Consider the following 20,172-nt stretch of genomic DNA (forward strand, 5'->3'; position numbering starts at 1 on the left):
GGCTCCAACTGCCATTGCTTCAACAGCACCAATGATATTTGACTGGAATGCTACGAGTCTAAGGGACTATGAGGTCACAAGGCTACGAGTCTTCAAGTTTACGAAACTGCGAGGATACATGACTACAAGTCTACATGAATACTTGACCACGAAGCAACAATTATATTTTTAGTTGATAGTATACACATGTAGAAAGATTGATGTATACCAGCTTTATGGGTGCCAATGGCCAAAGAGGGTAAAATAAATTAAGGTTTGTTAAAGATACCTTTAAAACTATAATTTTGAGGACCTGAGAGTCCCTTATGCGACTCGTATGGTATATTTCCCTCCAATGATATTTTTAATTGATAGTATACACATGTAGGAAGGTTTCCATATACCAGCTATATTGGTGCCAATGGCCAAAGAGGGTAAACTAAATTAATGTTTGTGAAAGATACCCTGAAAACTACACTTTGGAGGCTCTGAGAGTCCCTTGTGCGACTCGTACGGTATATTTCCCTCCAATTATATTTTTAATTGATAGTATACACATGTAGGAAGGTTTCTTTATACCAGCTATCGCATATTGTATTGAATTAATATAATCATGTTGATGTAAATTTCCGTACTTTCGTTGGAATGACTTAGGCCGTTGTTTTAAGTGCGCTGCAGTATGACGCACCTGGGCGGCCGGATTGAGCCAGAGGATAGAGTGAACTTCAGCACAGTCGGTAATAGTGGTTTTACCCATTATGACAAATTTAAATAAAACCAAAATCATTAAACGGTATTTGTAAATAAACTTTTGAGCACAAGTAATTTCAGATGAAAACAAACGGACGATTCAAGTTGGCCAACTTCAGTACGCTAAACATGCACCACAAAATGTATGATTTGTCTCTATGTAAAATATTGATCAGAAAAAGAAATTTTAAGACTAAAGTGATTATCAACAAATGTAAAAAACCGCGTACTAAAATATTTGTAGTAGTTTTCAGCAATTATAATATTTTCATTTTCATCTTTGCAAGTTCACTACTATCCCGTCAACTACCTAGATATATTCTAGGTTGTTGGTTTCCGTGATGCGCTTCCCGGGAAATTTTGTTTTGTTATGTTGGATACTCTTCATGAACAGGCAACACGCAACACACAATGAATCAAAGACAGTGTTGCCAACTCGTGGGATTTTTCCCATTTCGTGGGAATTTTGGGCTCAAAAATTTGAAAAAGGGAAAAAGGGAATATTAGCACTAAAATGCCTCAAATGTGGGAAAAACTGTAAAGACAACATCTTGACAAATTTTATCTTATAAATAATATTTTAAAGGCGAGTTATATATCAAATAAATCAAAGCAAACAATTCTATTGACTTGTTTCATTTGTAGGCGATTTCTGCTTTAGTGCTATGAAGTTTTCGTTCTTCCCATTATATGCTCTATGGGCAAAAGTTTTTTTTTATCTGTGACATTTGTAAGACTGCCAACTGGTAGAGCATTTTTCATAGATAAAGGTTGGTGGCATTTTTCGTATTATTAAGTTGCGTATGTTTTAAAATCGTGCTACATGTCGTAAAACGTAAATAATTGGTAGATTGTACAGCATGTGTGATGTAAGTGACGAGAGTGATTTCACACAAAGAAACAAAAACTTTCATCAGGTAACAATGAAGACGATAGTGAAATACATGTTAAAAAACGTGTCACATCTGCCAAAACATTTCAGAACTCGTGGCTGCAAGAAGAAAAATTTCGAGGTTGGTTGCAGCCTGTTGATAGCGACAAGAATAAAGCATTTTGCCGAGCTTGTAATGTGGCTGTTTCTTGTGGCAAAAGTGAATTGGAAAAACATGCAGTTACAGGTAAGCATGTCAAAAATGTTAAACAAATAGGAAGTAACCAAAGCATTTTGAGCTGTTTTGCAAAAAAAGATGAAAACAAGGTGCATGTTGACAAAGTGAAGACTGCAGAAATAAAACTAGCAACTTTTTTCGCTGAACATAATGTTGCATTCCAGGTAGTTGAGCATTTAATTCCAGTGATTAAGGAAGTCTTTAGTGATTCGAAAATAGCTGCCGATATTACACTAGGTCGCACAAAATGCACACAAGTAGTAAAAAACATTGTTGCACAAGTAGAAACAGAAAAGACAGTCGAGACACTTAAAACTGTACCTTTTTCTGTTTTGATTGATGAAACTACTGACATCGCAGACAAGAAATGTATGTGTATCCTGGTAAAGTACTTTTCACCCCTTAATGGACGAGTGAAAACTGAATTGCTTGAGTTGCTTTCGCTAGATGCTACAGATTGCTCTGCTGATAATGTGTTTATTGCTTTCTGTAACACTCTTGAGGCAAAGGATGTTCCTTTAAAGAATATAATTGGATTGGCATGTGACAATGCGCCTGTCATGGTCGGTTCACATAACTCTTTTGTTACGAGATTAAAGACTGTAACACCAGGCCAGCAAAGCTTCCCCGGTCATGCGAAGAATTATTGCGATGTGTGTGCAGTTATATTTCTGGAAGTGCTAAGCGGTGTGCCATTTTGCGAGAGTTTCAAGAGTTTTTTAACACTGAACAGCGTAAGTTGCTCAAATTATCTGGTACAAGATGGTTGGTATTGCATCAATGTGTTGTTCGTCTTCTAGAGAACTGGGAACCTTTGCAACAATACTTCCAACTTGCCATTGTTGAAGATAAACTTAAGAGTGCAGAGTTCATTTTTAATGAACTACAGAACCACTACACCAAGGCATATTTGCTTTTTCTCAAGTATGTTTTGACTTATTTTAATTCTTTCAATGCACTTTTTCAGTCAAGAAAAATACTTATACACAAGTTGTTGGAAGCATCTAGCACCCTGATAAACAATTTTGCACAAAACTTTTTGAAAGCTGAGTGTCTCAATCAGCTGAAACAGACAAATGTGAACCATCCTTCAAATTTTCTCAACTTAGAGTCTATGTATCTCGGACCTGAGTGTGAGAAGTTTTTGCAGTCATTGCCGGAAGACTGTGCCTCGAGTGTCCAGCAGTTCAGACTGAAGTGCCTTGAGTTCTACATTTGTGCTACAGATGAAATGAAAAAACGTCTGCCTTTGGACAGTGAACTCTTTCGAGAAATGAAATTTGTAGATCCAGTTGTTGCACTTGAAAAGTCAGAGAGAAATGAAGTTAAGGATTTAAGTACTTTAGCTTCGCAAATAGGCGGATTTGATTTGAATAATTTAGCTGTCGAATGGAGAAGTCTGCCACATAGTATTGCCGTCGTCCGGGGTCTCGGGCTCGAGTCCCGGTGTGGCTCCTAGTGGGAAAAGGCGGTTCTTGATCTGTGTTGTCCGGGTGGGCGCCAGACTAGCTCGTTTCTAGTCGTGAATTTGGGGTCGTGGATGTATGTGCCCCTGCGTGGCCCACTAGGGCCGGCGGCGGTGTTGCTTGAGATGATTTTAAATAAGAGACGTGGAATTGAGGTGGCGGTGTCGTACCTTTTAATCAGAGGAGCGAGTCGTACACAATACAACACTCTACAGAGGTCCCCGGGGGGGGGGTTTACTTGTTATTCCGTGGCGCCGTATTGTTTGTGTTCCGCGTTACGTGGCCTCGGATGCTGTTATGTCTCAGACGTCTCACTGGGTACGCAGGTAACGTAATTTCGTAACACAAAGGCGGGACACAAAATACACTGAATTAAGGGGGCGCGTACAAGTTACGTGGCACTCGTTACTCGGGTAACGTAAGTTAGCAATACAAAATACGGGATACAAAAATACACTGAATTAAGGGGGTGCGCACAAGTTACGTGGCACTCGTTACTCGGGTAACGTAAGTTAGCAATACAAAACACAGGATACAAAAATACACCGGATTAAGGGGGCGCGCACACGTTACGTGGCACTCGTTACTCGGGTAACGTAAGTTAGCAGTACAAAATACGGGATACAAAATACACTGAATTAAGGGGGCGGGCGATTGGGGACGGCCAATCCCGTATGCAAATGTCTCGGCGCGGGTGTTGTGCCCACTGTGGTGAAACACGCACCGCAATTAAGTTTGTCCAAGTTCCCTTGCGGGTTTGTGGTCAGCGCCGTGCGCGTGACCTTAAATAAAGTTCCGTACGTTGCGGGAGACGGCCCGTGCCGTATGCTGAAGAGCAGCCCCGCTGACCAAGTGTGGTGCGGGGTGTCCTTAAGTTGATGCGGCCGGATTAGGTCCTGGACCGAAAAAATGGACCGGGTACTCACGGAGAGGTTAAGTAATAAAAGGGGTTTTGTTAATTAGTGACTATATTTACCGGACGTTACTTTCAGTGTAGACAAAGGATGTTGCCTCTCCGTGGGACGTAGGTCCGCCCCGGTCCGTGAGCTGCGCTGAACTGCCGAACTGGCATGGCGTCCGAGGGAGGCTCGGCCTCTCTCGCGCCAGGCGTGACCTCATTACGCTAGACTCCAAACGGGTGTGTCTGGAAGAGATTTTATTGTCGCTAAAATCCTAATTTAATGTTTCAGGAGGAATGGGTACGGTTCTTCTCTTGTCTACTCAGGTTTCCGCGGTTTTGCCTTTAATTGCTGTTCGGCTCGCCTGACTCGGGTGGGCCATGGCCAGGGGTGTGTTCCGTTAGCGGGAGCGTATACTGGCGGGTGCAGGTCGGGCTCTGGGGTGGTCGTCGGCCAGACGACGTCAGTATAACTGCGGATCATAAAAAGAAGTTTTTAGAAATGGATATTGACACAATGTGGGATAATATCTCTCAAATAAGAGATTTCAGTGACAAATTGTGTTTTCCAAACTTAAGTAGAGTGGCTAAATGTGTTCTCTCTCTTCCTCATTCCAACGCAGAAGCAGAGAGGATTTTTTCAATTGGTGACCGATATAAAAACCAAAAAAAGGAACAGGATGGGCGCATAACAAGAAGAATTTGTACTGCACTACAAATGACGAAATTTAAAATTAATTTTTTATTTAACAGTGAATGTGTTTGTGTAAATATAAATTGAAATAAATACCTTTACGTTAATGTTAGCTCTAAGAGTGTTACTAAATTTTTTTTTAAAATAGCACGTGGGAATTTTTGTAGAAAAATGGGAATTTGTTTGCCATAACATGGGAATTTCACATCTGTCTGGTTGGCAACACTGATCAGAGACAATAATGTATGAATGTCAAGCGATGGCGAACGTAGGCTAACGTGAAGTGATCTAAGAAATAGAATAACTGCGTCGATAAGTAGTGTGAACATTCTTTTCTAAAAATGCAACGGTAACTTGTGTAAATCGTAAACACTAAATTTACAAAATTACTTATTCTATTCTATCATGCGTGATATTTGGTTAAGGAATGTTTTATAAATTAAGGTTAGGATTCGGATTTTATTCCTTCAAAAAGCCTTTTCAGAAGCTATTGTTTACGTTAATTGTGTTATGGTGGTTATTTTCAAAAACAATACTTTGAGGAATGTGTTTTCAAGCCGTTTTGTTGCATTCTAGTGGATTCTCGCACGTTAATGGCAATTTACCGCGATTTCGCAAATATAGCATTTATAACAACAATTAGTAAAAAAAAATCCCATCTATCGCTAATTGAGAATTTTTCCGGCCCCGAGCTATAGGATACATACATCTATCTTTGGAGAAACGTTTGTTTACATGACGGTTATGAAGACTTGATTTACTTTAGACTTCGGCGGTGAAATTCGTATTAACCGTTTACTTATACACGTTAACAGCTACTTGAGGGATCAAACAACTTCGTAATTCATATTAACCGTATTTCGTATTAAAAGTACTGAATAACATAGGAAAGCATACTTTATTTTCAGGGACTGTGAAAGTACTTCGCATAAACGGGATTTCGTACTAAGCGGATTCGTATTAATGAGGTTTGACTGTATTATGTCTAAGATAGAATGCAGCAGGTACAAGCCAAAAGGAAGGCGATTTCGCTGCTCGCCTCCACCCGAGTTTGGTTTAATTTAAGGTTGTTTTGCATAGTACGCCAAATTTAGTATGTTTATTTTAAGTGGATATTCTTCTACAGATTGTAATCTATTCTCATTGATCCTAGTTTTTTTTAATGAATTAAGTCTTATTTGTAAAGCTCCTGAAGCTTACTAATATTTTAGTTGCCTATGTGTCACGGATTTATAGGTTCTTTTACAAAGGCCAACTTCAATAAGTAAAATAGAAATAATTAATTTAAAGAAATTAAAATTTGCAATATAGTATTGCAATATTTTGTGTTTAAACATTCTATATTTTTTAATTTTCTTAATGCCAATCTGTATGATTTTATGGTAAACCCCAATTAACTTAAATTACAAAAAATCTCTTGAAAACCTTACATAAGACATTTGGAGAAATCTATGATGTACCACAAAAGAGTGTCTGCTAATTAAGTTTTATATTTTTGCCACAGTTAAGGTAATGCAATATCTTTATCTCAGTGAAGTATTAGCGTTTCAATATGTAAATATGAGCACTTTAATATCTATTATGTCAGCACAGAAATTAAAAATGTTACATATAGGATTTTGAGAAGTGCAAAAAGAATTTTGAATCAATAAGCAGAGTAACTGGTTCTGGGAAACAGTGAAAAAAAAAAAAAACTGAAATGAATGGTTGGTTGGGTTAGTTGCATTCATACACTTTTGCTATAAGATTATAAAAATTTTAACAATAATGGGCATAATATTTATTTATTTTATTTATTTAATATTGTAATATGTACACCAACGCTCGTATGTCTGCAAGGGTAGCTGATTTAATTTCACCAATTTTTACTTAAGTATTAATTTATTCGAACTAAAAAACCTATGTTCGCAGAGGCCAAATAATCACACATAATCTGCGTTTTACCATTTACAAGGACGTGTGAAGGGTATTATTAGTTATGTTGCAAGCTGTGAATACAGTAGAACCCCATTAAAATGTTTTTCAAGGGTGCTTAGGAAAAAACATAGGTAAGCAGGAAATATAAATTTAGCTGCTGTTAGTGTTTGACTTTTTATTAGGGCTGTACGGGATAGGTAATTTTGGTTCGGGAAATATTTGGGCAAGAAGCTATGATTTCCCTCGGGAAACGGGACGGGAACGGGAATTATTTAAAAGTGCAATATGTATCCAAGCAAATTTATTTATTTCAAAAATGGGCTATCAAAATTATATCATTTAAACTTTTAAAAGCCATAGTATTAAAATTAAAATAATGAAAAATAAACAATACTAAAGTGCCTCCATTTTCGTGTATGAACACCAGTTCCTCTGTATGTTCTGAGGAAAGGGACATACGCTTGCGGGATACAATGTTCCCAGCAGAAGAAAACATACGTTCACTTGCAGTTCCTGTTGCAGGGATGCCTAAATACTGCATTGCAACTTTACACACGTTAGGGAACGCATCTTTTCCTTTTTCTCTCCACCACTTTAGGGGATCATCACTTCTTTGTACAACAGGCATACTGAAATAGCAATCAGTTTCTGATGACATGATCTGGTTACTTGATTCACTCTCAGCAAGATCGTAAAAAACACTCCAGAGAGAAGTAGAACTCTGTGCCAACTCACTGGTACCTGCAGCTGTTACTGAAAGAAAAGAAAAAACCACATACTTACACAATGCTATAGTGGCTTTTGTATAAATAAAATAACTAGGCCTACAAATAAATTAAACAATACCTGGTTGTGCCGTTGCCTGTGTGATTTATTTTATCTTTTTATCCAGGTGGTTACATGCCAAAAGTTTTTCTTCCGTTGGAATTGCAACAGCCTTAAACCTCGGGTCTACTAACATTGCAGTATAGTATGGCTCTTTTCGATTGTAGCATGGAAATTGTGCTTGGAGAGCCAGAAGTACCTCATTTGCAAACTCCCGTCTCTGTTTTGTATTGGTGTTGATGTAGGCCTTCAGACATTTTTTTAGAGAAAAAATGACTGGAATGACCATTGATGCTGATGGTGAATGTTCACCACAAAGTTGGGTTGTAACATCATACAATGGTTGCGATATATGGTAAATATGTAGGGTAACGGTATATGCGAAAAAAAATGCTAAAAATCCGAAAATACTTTATTTCTATGCTCTTTCACTTCCTCTTTTCAAATCAACCGGCGGAGATAAGAAATTCCAAATACATTAGGAGATATGGAATTTTTTAATTTTGAACACGTAGAGTAGCTGTATTTGCGAAAAAAAAATTCTAAAAATCTGAAATTACTTTTATTATATGCTATTTCACTTCCTCTTTTCATCAAAACCGGCGGAGATCAGAAATTCCAAATACTTTAGGAGATATCGAATTTTTTAATTTTCATCACAATACATGTGAATTCAGGCGGCCACCATTGTTTCTTGTTTACGAGACGAATATGATTTTTTTTTTCTGCGACGTAGGTGAACGACTACATTGTTGCTTGTTTAGGAGTATCTATTAAAATCTGAAAATACTTTTATTATAGTTATGTTATGTTAGGTTAGCTACATTAAAACACTTTAAACACTATGGACGGTTAGTTAGGTTAGTATAGCTACATTAAAATAAACAGAGAAATATAAATATTAATAAATAAACCCGAGGTTGGCCGAAGGTAAATGGTTCGGGTGTAATCGGGAATGGCAGAACTTTATGTGCATCTTGATTTACCGTTCGTGAATGCCTAATTAATTAAAATGGTCGATTAGGTCAGGTCAGTTACATTATAAATACTTTCAAACTAAGCAGACATTAAAAATAATATAAATTAATTTTAATGGTTGTTTAGTTTTAAAGTATTTATAATGTAGCTGACCTGACCTAACAAACCGGGACAAAGGATAAACGGTAGGAACTCACGTAATTTTTTTTTACTTATTACTTGCGCAACAAATAAAACATTAAAATTTGAAACGTTAAAAACTCACCTACGTTAGAGGCGGCTACAATTCCTTTGCCATTAGTAGAAAATGATGTAGTCGTTCTACCTACGTCGCGAAAATAAAAAAATCATAAACGTAAACAAGCAACAATGGTCGGTATTGTGATGGAAAATAAAAAAATAGATATCTCCTAAAGTATTTGGAATTTCTTATCTCCGCCGGGTTTATTGAAAAGAGGAAGTGAAAGAGCATAGAATAAAAGTATTTTCGGATTTTTAGCATTTTTTTTTCCGCAAATACAGCGACTCTACATATTTACCCAATATATTAATGTAAGAGTCAATAAGGTTCCATTCACTCAACTGCACTGCAGATTGTCCATGTTCAGTGTTGGTAAGCGATGAGAAAGAGGTATCTTGTTGTCAAACAATCTCTGCAGCATTAAAAACTCTGAATTCCATCTTCTCTGACAGTCTTGAATCAAGTTTAGTACCGGCAGATCTAGTTCTTCTTGAATTCGATGCAACTGTTCAGTTCGCGCACACTGTTTGTATCGTCCAACAATCGAACGTGACTTTTTCAGTACCTCTTTGATCTCACATGTTACTTTAACAGCATCTTGCTATACAAGCTGCAGTGTATGTGCAAAGCACTGCAGCTGCGTAAACTTAAGTTTGCATAGTGAAAGTCCCAACTAAAGGTTTCGTCCAATATCACTCACAATGTACATCAATATGTTCGGACATTTTTGCCTTTGTTTTGTTGTACAGTTCAGGTATTACTCTTCTTGAAAAAGTGTTACGAGATGGCACTGAATAAAGTGGTTGAGCTATTTTAAGGACTTTGTGAAATTTATGATTTTCCACTGTACTGTATGGCAACATAGCATCAGCTATCCATTCCCCAATACAGTTCATCAGCGAAATGGCCCTTTCATGTGTTGAAGGCCATTTGTAAGCTTCGTCTAAGCGAAGTTGCTTCTTTGTTGGTTCTAATGTTTTCCCCCCAATATTTCCGCCTTTCCATGTTGCTTCTATCTGTTCAAGTTCTTTTTCCAAGTTTTTTTTGGATGTTGCATCAGATGTCGAAGCAACCCAGATGTGCTACCAAAATTGGTTTTAAAACCTTTTTGCATTGTTTACACTGTGCAGACACATTATCTGGCAATTTGTGGTAAAAAGACCAGATTGGAGTTTTTAATTTGGTGTGACGACTTTCCATTATGAAATTCACGTACGTAAACACACACCTTATGTAAACAACTTCACACTAAAATACTCGCCAACACAGATACTATCACAATCACAATGCGTTTAAAACCGGAATAAAATACATAGAATATCTTGTTCTGTAGAGAAAGGAACCTGAATCTCTGGCGCTCGGCTTTGTGTGTGGAACAGCATCGGTGACAATCTTTACAGTATGTAAATATTTTGAAGTAACATTTCGCCACACTTTCGCTCAACGCCTAACTTTGCTTTCGCCTTCGTTTGTCCTAAATTTGGTGAATTTATGAACGTTTAAATACATTTCGATGTAATATACATCAGTGTCGCCAACGTCTTCCTGCAATATTTCTTATTCGTTAAAACGAACATCGCCAAACATGCACGAAGACGCCATATTTACAAGAAATTGATACGTTAGCATCACCAAACGTTTTACTCATGGCCGTATGGTACACCTTGGCAAGTGGCACAAAAAAAATGTTTACAATGGCAAACGAAGTTGAGAAATTGCCGTGACCACAAACACACGTAGTAACGTAAACTAAATAAAGTTTACACAATGCGCTTTACTTTTATTGTTACGTCTAAACTTGTCTTACGGTTTGCTATAAAATGGAGCGCTAATGCAACGTTAATTGCGGGAAATGCTTAGCATAAAACGGGAAAATAGTGCATTAAAACCATAAGGAAAATGATGGTGCCAGTAAAAAAATACATTAATTAAGCAAATTCGTATATCTCAGGTACGTAAAAATGAGGTTCTAACGAAGACACCTAAAGACACCACGCAATGATTTTATCGGAAAAATTATCAATATACATTTTCGGGAAAAATTCATTCCCGAAATTTCCCAAAAAATCGGGATCCCGCCCAGCTCTACTTTTTACCAATTCAATCATTGATCTATATTAAAAAATTTTAACTTAAAACCACTGATGGATACACTCAATACTCAAAATTGTTTAACAAAGCCAACAATTTTTTTTTGACTAGACTAAACACAACATGCGTTCTCAGTTTTCAATTTATAAATGGCAAATTCCCCCTTTTTTTAAAACTCATTTTAAGCTTGTTTTCTATGCAACTGTTACGTACTTAATGAAACATGAATTTACAAACTGAGGCAAGAAAATTTTATAATTTGATTATTAACTAAATCAAATCAGAGAAATTAATTATTGGTTACTATGAAATATAATGATTCACAAAATTAAAAAATTTAATAATATACAAGATTGCGAGACTTTGTACTTGTCTACAATTCAAGAATTGAAATTTCCATACCAATTTAACACGTGCTGCAGCCAAAATCTACGATACCAAACATTTATACGGAAAAGCGTTTCATGTGGTCGCTTTGCATGACAAATAATAAAAGATATAATTTTACGTAAATATTTATATTATTGCATTGTTTCATTAAAATTCCATTTTAAAAACATGAAGTAACTTTAAAAAAGTCTATATTACGATTTTACAAACATCTCTTTGCAGTCAAGTTGGTATTTTTCATGGTTAATAGTGGCAGCCATGCTCTAAATAAAGTTTTGTTCCAAAGTTTTAAATTCAATAACGCTATAAAAACACAAGCTGTTGAAGTTTGATATAAACGGCTGGCACATACAGTTAAGAAATGATGAGTTCAAAGTATGTAGTACTATGAAGTCAAAGGGTTACTTCTGTATTTTTAGGTTATGAAAGACAGTTTCATTTTTTAGTGATAAGGGCTGAAAATTAACAAGCCTAGGGTAAGTGTCCCTGTAATTGGCAGTTTTACGTGCTTCTAATATTTACAGTATTACAGGTAAAATAATTCTAACAGGAGGTTAAACCACTTAAACTTACAATAATTTCTGGTTTATTCTCTTTCATCCAATATATATATATATATATATATATATATATATATATATATATATATATATATATATATATATATATATGAAACATTGTAGAAAATAATTTTTAACTGTAAAAAAATATATATTTGTGTTTATTTTTGTTTTCACCAGTTGACACAGCTGTACTAACAATTGGCACATCCTGGTCTACTGATTGGCAGTTTTGATTTTTTATTATTAATTTAGATTGTGAATGGATACACACTAATTTTAAATTCAATTGCTATTTAAACATTATCTGTAAATGTATACAATAATTTTAGATGAATAAGTTTCTCAGGATTAGGCCCATAAGTGACAATAACATTGTGCAAGATTGCCAGGAAAATAAAATGACATCTTTTCAAAGAATAAAAGTTCGTTTCAGATAAAATACATTACAATAAGATACAACCCTGGCATTCAATTCATACGTTTAAACTAGGTTATACAAAAAGTTGCCTTATTATACCTATGGGGCTTTCTAAATCGTAGGCTACAAGGAATTACCAAATACCCATAAGGCATTAACCGTACAGAAAATGAAATATGTTGAGCATAGCCTAACTAATAATTCTTGTGATAAAAGAGTAATAATTTTGTAAATATTTTGTATGCCTAGGCTATATATTTATTAAGAGGCTTCATCATCACATGATTCTAAGAAATTAAAATCGTCATCGCTATTATCTTTCACACACAAGTGACAGATAAATGTAACTTCATCATCATCATCCTCAAGGCCATAGGTGTCCAAATGACTTCTAGGAATGCATTTGTAATGGAATGCACTGTGACATTCATCGCATTCAACCCAACGTCTCCTCAGTTTTTTAATAATCTCTGCAGAGTATCTCATCTGACAGATTTTGCAAATCCAGTCCTCTTCTACGTCCTGAATTTGCTTAGTTTTCTGTTTATTCCCTTTTTCAAATGACATAACTTTTTTCTCTTTTCTTTTTCCTTTCTTCTTTTTCTTTTTCTTTCTGTTCTTTCTCCTTTTTTTTCCTTTCTTAATTTGATTTCCATCCAAACTTCAGATGTCAACACTGAAGGCATTTTAATTTTTTCTCGAATGGAGTTAGCTTTCTTCTTTGGTGAGTCGGGCCAATATAAATGACTTTTCAACGGGGAGGGTACATTTGAACCTGCTGTTTTTGGTGATAAAACTTGAGCTAATTTTTGTCTTTTACCAAGTTGTTCTTTCCTTGAGCCGGAAGCTATTGGTGTAGATGGCAGTTCATCAGGATCACTTATTGAAGGTAGCGGCATTGCCATTGGTTCATCTGGGTCACTTGAATCTTGAAGATGGGGGGAGATAAGGTTATCAGATAATGTTTGCTCTTCTTGTGCAGTTACTTTCCCCCTTGAAATTAATTCTATATCTTCTTGAGTTACAGCACAAACCTGGTGATTCCCTTCATTTTTCTCACAATTTTTTGTAACTTGATCTTTCATTGCATTGTCCCCAACCCAAATTGGTGTGAACAATTGGTACGTCTTCTTAAATTCTTCCAAAGTCTTTGGATTTATGAATGTTTCTAGATGTTTTAAGCATCCAGCACCTCTCTGATGAGTCTCTTCTGGTTCTTCCATTTTGTCATTTTCGTTTTCTTTGCCACTTCCGACATGTTTTATGGCCAAGACATCACATTTTGTGTAGTCCACGTTATTTGAATCAAAGGGGTACAACCCACAAACTTTAAACCCGTTTTCAACTGTCTTTCCAACAAATGTTGCATCAAATGCTTTTTTAAGCACAAAGCGAAGTTGTATTTGGTCAAAGTCTCCCCCTCAGTATTGGGATTCATTCTGAATTCATGAACACATTTAGCCCAATTTTGTTTCAAAGGCCTGAAGAGTGCAACATCGAGAGGCTGGAGGATGTGTGATGCATTTGGATATAAAGCAACCAACACAATCTTCTTCTCTGCACAAAACTTTGACAGATTGTATGTCAAATGGGACTTATGTCCATCTATAAACAAAATAACAGGCAACTTTATTTTCTCACTCACTACCCAGTGGAAAAAAGAGTTCATCATGTATTCAAAGAAAACCTCACTGGTCATCCATCCGTTATCAGAATGTCCAATACACCAGTCTGGGCCTGGGGGCATACTAGTTTTAATTGCTGATGGCAACCTCTTACCAGGAAACACAACGAGAGTCAGAGCACATTTTCCAGAAGCATTAACTGTTGTCAGCACTGTTATGCTCTCTTTTCCACTGCCAGAGGGAATGTCTACACTTTTTTTGACCTTTTGCTGCTAATACCTTACCAGTATTTGGGCATAATACATACAAAGCCAGTCTCATCAGTGTTGAAAACCCTTGAGTGGTCGGAGAGAGCTTTGTCTAGTTTTTCACTTTTACAATATTCGGAAACCTCTTTAAACCAGGACCGAATACTCTCTTCAGTTACATGGTCTCATGATTTTGTTAATTTCTCTGCCTCACCTTTTGCAATATCGGGATGTCTTTTTATAAACAAGGTCATCCACTTCCTGCCAGGGGTACCATCTTTAAAGTTATGTTCCAAATTCATGTCTTTTACAATTTGTTTCACAGAGGTTACCAAGTCGACAGCTTTGATAGGAAAACCTCTGTTCTCCATTGCCTTCACCCAATTTGTAAGCATGATTTCAATATTGTCACCAAGCATTGACGATAGACCCATTTTCCTTCCCATTTGTGACTTTCCCAATATTTTATTTTCAAGGGTTAATCGTGGGACACCGTACCTTTTATCGCACTGTAGGGACTCAAACCTTCTCTCACTGCTTTAACAGCTGCCTCCATTGCTTCTTCGGAGTACAAAAATTTGGGCCTTTTCTTCGGCTGTGACATCTGTAAAAAAAAAAGAAAGGTGTTTTAACTGTTTATCTAACTACCTCTAAAATAATACACATGAAAATATTGCCTAGTTGAAATATAATGCATAGGTAGTTAAAATATTTACAGGTCTAGGCCTTAATTATTTATTCAAAAATTAAACTGCCAATCACTAGATTCAACATGTTCTAATGAATGGCAATAATTGCCATAGACTAGAACATTGCTCTATAAGTGTTCCAGTGAATGGCAGTGCAACTTTCCCTCCAAAATATTGGAGGTTAGACTTAAACAAGAACACCATTGTAAACTTCATTTCATAAACAATCCTAATGCATAATTACTTTAAACCTAAGAATAAACAACTTTTATTTAAAATTTGTCTTACCTCTTAATTTTTCCGTAAGGAAGCTTCAAAGTACAGGAGGTTGTGCAGAACATGAACCAACTTCTACAACTGTATCAAAGACAATTGAGTGGGTAATTTTTTTTCTGAAAGTCAGTTGAACTACAATTTTTTTGGCGGGAAAAAAAGCTGTCAATAGCCAGTACAAAGCTTATATTTATTTTTTAAATCTAAAACTGCCAATCATTGGAGCAAGGCCAATTACTGGGTCACTTACCCTATAATGTATCTGCAGAAACACAGATTCAACTGTAAATAGGCTGGATGATATATTTGTGAAAAAGAAATGTTATTCCTTCAATACCAAATTTGTGTAGTAGTTATAAATTTGTAATATAAATTTTTTGTACAATTTGCAACTATTGAACTGCAGTTTGATTGAAAATTCATTAATTAGTGGAAAGCAGGGGTGCAGAAAATGTACAGGGACCAATATTTCCCCAGAACACCATAATTTGATTCAAAATTTCCCCTAAAACTGCGTAAATTTTCGTGTACGGTAATGGACAATTAAATTATGTTTAAAATTATGTACCGTCATTAAAATTTGAGTTTTGTTACATATTTTACACTTAATTTCATTATGAAAAATACATTAAAACATGCACTGTTTTCTTAAGTCAATCATCTCCGAGAAATGGCAGCCTTCCTCTCTCTTTGTGAAGTTTGTCAATCAACTTCGAAGTGTTGTACACCTTGAGACGAGATGCTGAAGAAAATCGTGTAAAATGGTACTTTCCACCATGGAAATGCCTGTCCAAAGATTCTTTTAACAGCTGTGAAGCTTTGTGAACTGGAGGTCCATTCCAAGAAATAAAGACTTCATGGAACAGAGTGTCAAAATGAATATTCCGATTATGGAGGTGGTTCCCAATAACTGATCCTACTGATTCACAAACTGCTTCACTACATATTTTCATACAGTTCTCAAGCAGATAAATTATTTCAGGAATGTGAGCAAACACATCAGGGTTAGTAAATGCTTCTTTTATTACTGTGTTGTCCTAAACGATTAATTTTGGTTTCTGATTTTCTTCTAAAGAATCGACGTTTTTGAAAAATGGTGTGTTTAAAAGGTTGTTTCTCAAACTATTAAGTTGAGAAAAAAGAACCTCACTGTCTAGCTTGCATCCTCTGTTTTCATTGACCCATGCAACAAGAGTTTCTAGAGATTCCTTAATTGTAGGCACAGCTGATGTATCTGGAGGGCATGTCAAGTATTTGCTGCTAAAACATTTCCTCATATTTTCTACTATTGGTGGTTCAGTAATTCTAAGTGCAAGTTTTTCAAGAAGTGTTACACAAAAAGTTACTAATTTTGTTCTGGAAAGTTTGAAACTTTCTTCATTTGATGCTTCGTCCTCCTGATGCGAAGTCTGGGAACGGCTTGATCTAAGACAGTCTGGATTAACCAACAGACAGTCTTGATATACATGGCATTTTAAAGAGTCAATTTCCTTTACAAGAGATGGAAAGTTTTTTTCAGTTATGCACCCTTGTTTCAGTTCCATTACCATGTCATTAAGTGTGTTTATCATGCAATTGTAATAATCAAAGATTGTCCAAATGCAAGTGTTTACATTGTGAGAGGTACAGCTGAATTCTGTTACAAGCTCAAATATATCAATAGTCCCAAGCAGTTGATATATAAAACTAGGACTGGAAAAATTATTCAGTTCCAATGAGTAATCCTTGGCTTGAGTATTGTTGCCTTTCTTGATGCATTCAGTGCGCTTCTTTTGTAAGTCTATAAAAAAACAACTTGAAGTCTTTTTGGAATGTTTGATAAACTCTTAATTCACTCTGAACAAAACGAGTTTCCTGGAATGATTTTGGATTCAAAACAGCCACTTGTAATTTACCTGCTAAAGCAATTATTTCTTCATAGCCAATACCCCAATTGTAGTGTTTCATTAAATGACCTACAGTTTGAGCTTGATTGTTGAGCCATGATAATGACTGAACTTTACGAACATCATTTAAAACACACTCTAGCCTATGGGCTAAGTCCCACATAGGAAGAAAGAAGTCATGATGGGCATCTTTACAAAGGCTTACTAATTTTTTGTCCACATCAAGATCGAAATATTGGCCATCAAATGCCATTCCATTAAGTTGTTCACTCAACTTAATTTTAAAGTTTTCAAGGGCACACTGCAGTTTTTCAACTAGAACAACACCTTTGTGTGAGGTACCACATGGTGAGATATCAATCACGATGCATGTCTGAACACCCTCTACAAGTGTAACCAAACATGTTATCTGGTATGTTCGGTGTAGTTTGGTGATTTTGTCCGCTGTAACTGACACAAGGGGAAGATGATTTGTCACTGGATTTTTTGTACTTAAAAAGTCACATATTTTTGCATTCATAGTAAAGAATATATTTTTCCTGTATTCCCTGAAAAATTCGGTGGAATGATTAAGTTCACCAACATCAGCATCATTTAGAACATTTAAACTCAATAAACGTTCAAAAAACTTGCCACCCTTTCCTTCTTTGATTGCACTGTAAGCACTCCTGGCAACCCTAAGTCCCACCTTTTCGTGTTCTTTGTTCACCTTCACATTCATTTTTTCTGTTGTTTCAGAAAACTTTACACACCACTTATGTGCATTTGATTCTAAATGATCAATGATGTGGGTCTTCATATTTCGAAACTCAGTACTCTGAGTTGGTTGCATCAACTGTTTTTCACTTGGAAGAGTAAAAATAACAAAAACTGCTGGTTTTATTAGAATAGCTACTTCCTTAGGAATACATTTATAATGTTCTACACATGGAGAACATTGAATTGTTGTTGTACTGCCGACTAAACAAGGCATAATTTGACAAATTTCTGGAACTGTTTTGCAAACTCTAAGTAACTTAATTTTTGTTTCAAATGCTTCATTATCGAGTGTTAACGTTGGAATGACTCGGGCCTTCGTCACAGATTTATTTGGTTTCAATAATACATCAACTTTGTTAGTAAGGCTAGACAATATTTGGAAAATAGTCGCTAACTGCTTGTTTATCTCGGCAGAGTTTTTTTCGTCAACAGCATCATTGTCATCTTGTGTGCGAGACGAAACTGGTGATTCCCGACTCAGTGTTTCCTCAATTTGAATGACAGACGAGTCTTCTAATTTTCTTACTTTGTTTGAAGGTTCACAGCTACTATTACAGGGGAAATCATTTTCAGTCACATTAATGGTACAAAGTTCTACAGCATCGCCGGTTTTGTTTGTTACAAATGTGGAAATACTACTTTGGTCTTTAGTTCTAGGTTTTTCATTGGGATGTTTACTATAAACTTGCTTTGTGAGCTTATCGCGTCTCCCTCGCCAGTCACAAAATGCACAGTTTACGTCTTGTTTACTTTTGAAAGTACAGTAAACTCTCGCAAATCCGTGGGTGTCGGGGATTTATGACCTTCGGATTTTTGAAAACTTCGGATTTTTGAAAAATTTTCATTAAAATACAAAAAAAAATTCTAAAAGATAAGATGGTAGTCAATGAACATGTAATACTACCACAGGACGTCATAATAAACAAGACACTTGAGAAGTTAACAGAATGGTACGTAAGCAATACCAGTATAGTCCATTCATAGTAAATGAAGCACCCGAGAAATTTTTTTTCCTGAAAATTTACAGCCTGGCCTGATTAAATTTAACACACCCATTTGTTCAAGTTGGTAGTAAATTGTGTAAAAAGTAATTTAAAGTCATCTTAAATTAAATTAATGGCACCCGAAGTCGCACTTTGATGTGAAAGAGCTAGGCGTAGCAATGTGGCGTGCGCTGAAACGGGAAGCCCCTTGATAAGGGGAAGTGAATTTAGGAGGGGCGGTTGAGAGAAGCGATACGTAGCTGGCAAGAGACTCAAGGCCACTCCCTCACAGACACACGGCCAGTCCAGTTAAACTAAAGAGAAACGGGAGAAATAAAAAAAAATCATTTGTTAATTGTACACTAGAACCATCAAAAAATCTGAAATTTTGGCACAAAACAAAAATAATCGGGGAAAAAATGGTAAAACTCACAATAAAAGCTTATACAAAGCTATTATTTAACATGCAGCATATATTTTGTGTTGGTTTATAGTGCATTTACTAATGTTCGTATAAGAAGAGAAAAAAAATTGGACAGTCCGTTTAAAAACACGGCAGCAGTAGCTTGTGCGACGTAAGTGGGAGTGCGAGAATCTCGTCTAGACAGGCTGGCGGCTGCAAAGGCAGCGGATGCATGACGTCATACGGCTTACCTCTCCCTCCCAGACAACAAACCATCTCTCTCCCTCTCTCCAACCCTCTAGCCATTTTCTGCGTGTGAAACTGTCAACATCCTTCCTCCCCTACTCCACACTGCATGCGACGAAAGCCAGGTTGTATAGTCCATTCCCGGTAAAATGAACATTGTTTTAAGGCCCCCCACGGCAGCCATTTACCGTTAATTTTTTGATACAATTTGTTTGTTAGTTACAGAACATTATTTCTGCTGGAAAATCTCTGAAACTTCAAAATTTCTTTAATGGAAAAATTTAGCATGGCGGTTAGAGTATTTATTTTTACCGCAAATTAACTATACTCACCTTCCCTCCGGCCAGCATTCCCGGCGTGTGACGCATGACAACTACAGTCGTGTGCCGCGCACAGCTAGGAAACTTGTCACTGGCAACATGTTTCACACACTGACACACGGTGCCCAGAGCTTCAGGAAAACCTACGCGATTTCCAACCTACTCTAAATATCCGACTGGAGTCTGTTTACGAAAAGCATTTAAGAATTTGCTAATGCCCAACTGTTTTTTTTATATCGGATTAAGAGGAGTTAAAATGGCTAAAAGGCATGGTTTTGAAGTTTTAGGTGTAAAAAACCGTTAAAAAATTTCTTGAAAGCACCAGAGGAAAAGGCATTACACCTTTATCTTTATTTTCCCGCCATATAATGTTACGGTCACCGCTCAAATTTCACAGTTATCTGACGGGAACGAGATGACT

This window comes from Bacillus rossius, chromosome 11, assembly GCF_032445375.1.
Source record: "Bacillus rossius redtenbacheri isolate Brsri chromosome 11, Brsri_v3, whole genome shotgun sequence".
NCBI classification, from domain to species: domain Eukaryota; kingdom Metazoa; phylum Arthropoda; class Insecta; order Phasmatodea; family Bacillidae; genus Bacillus; species Bacillus rossius.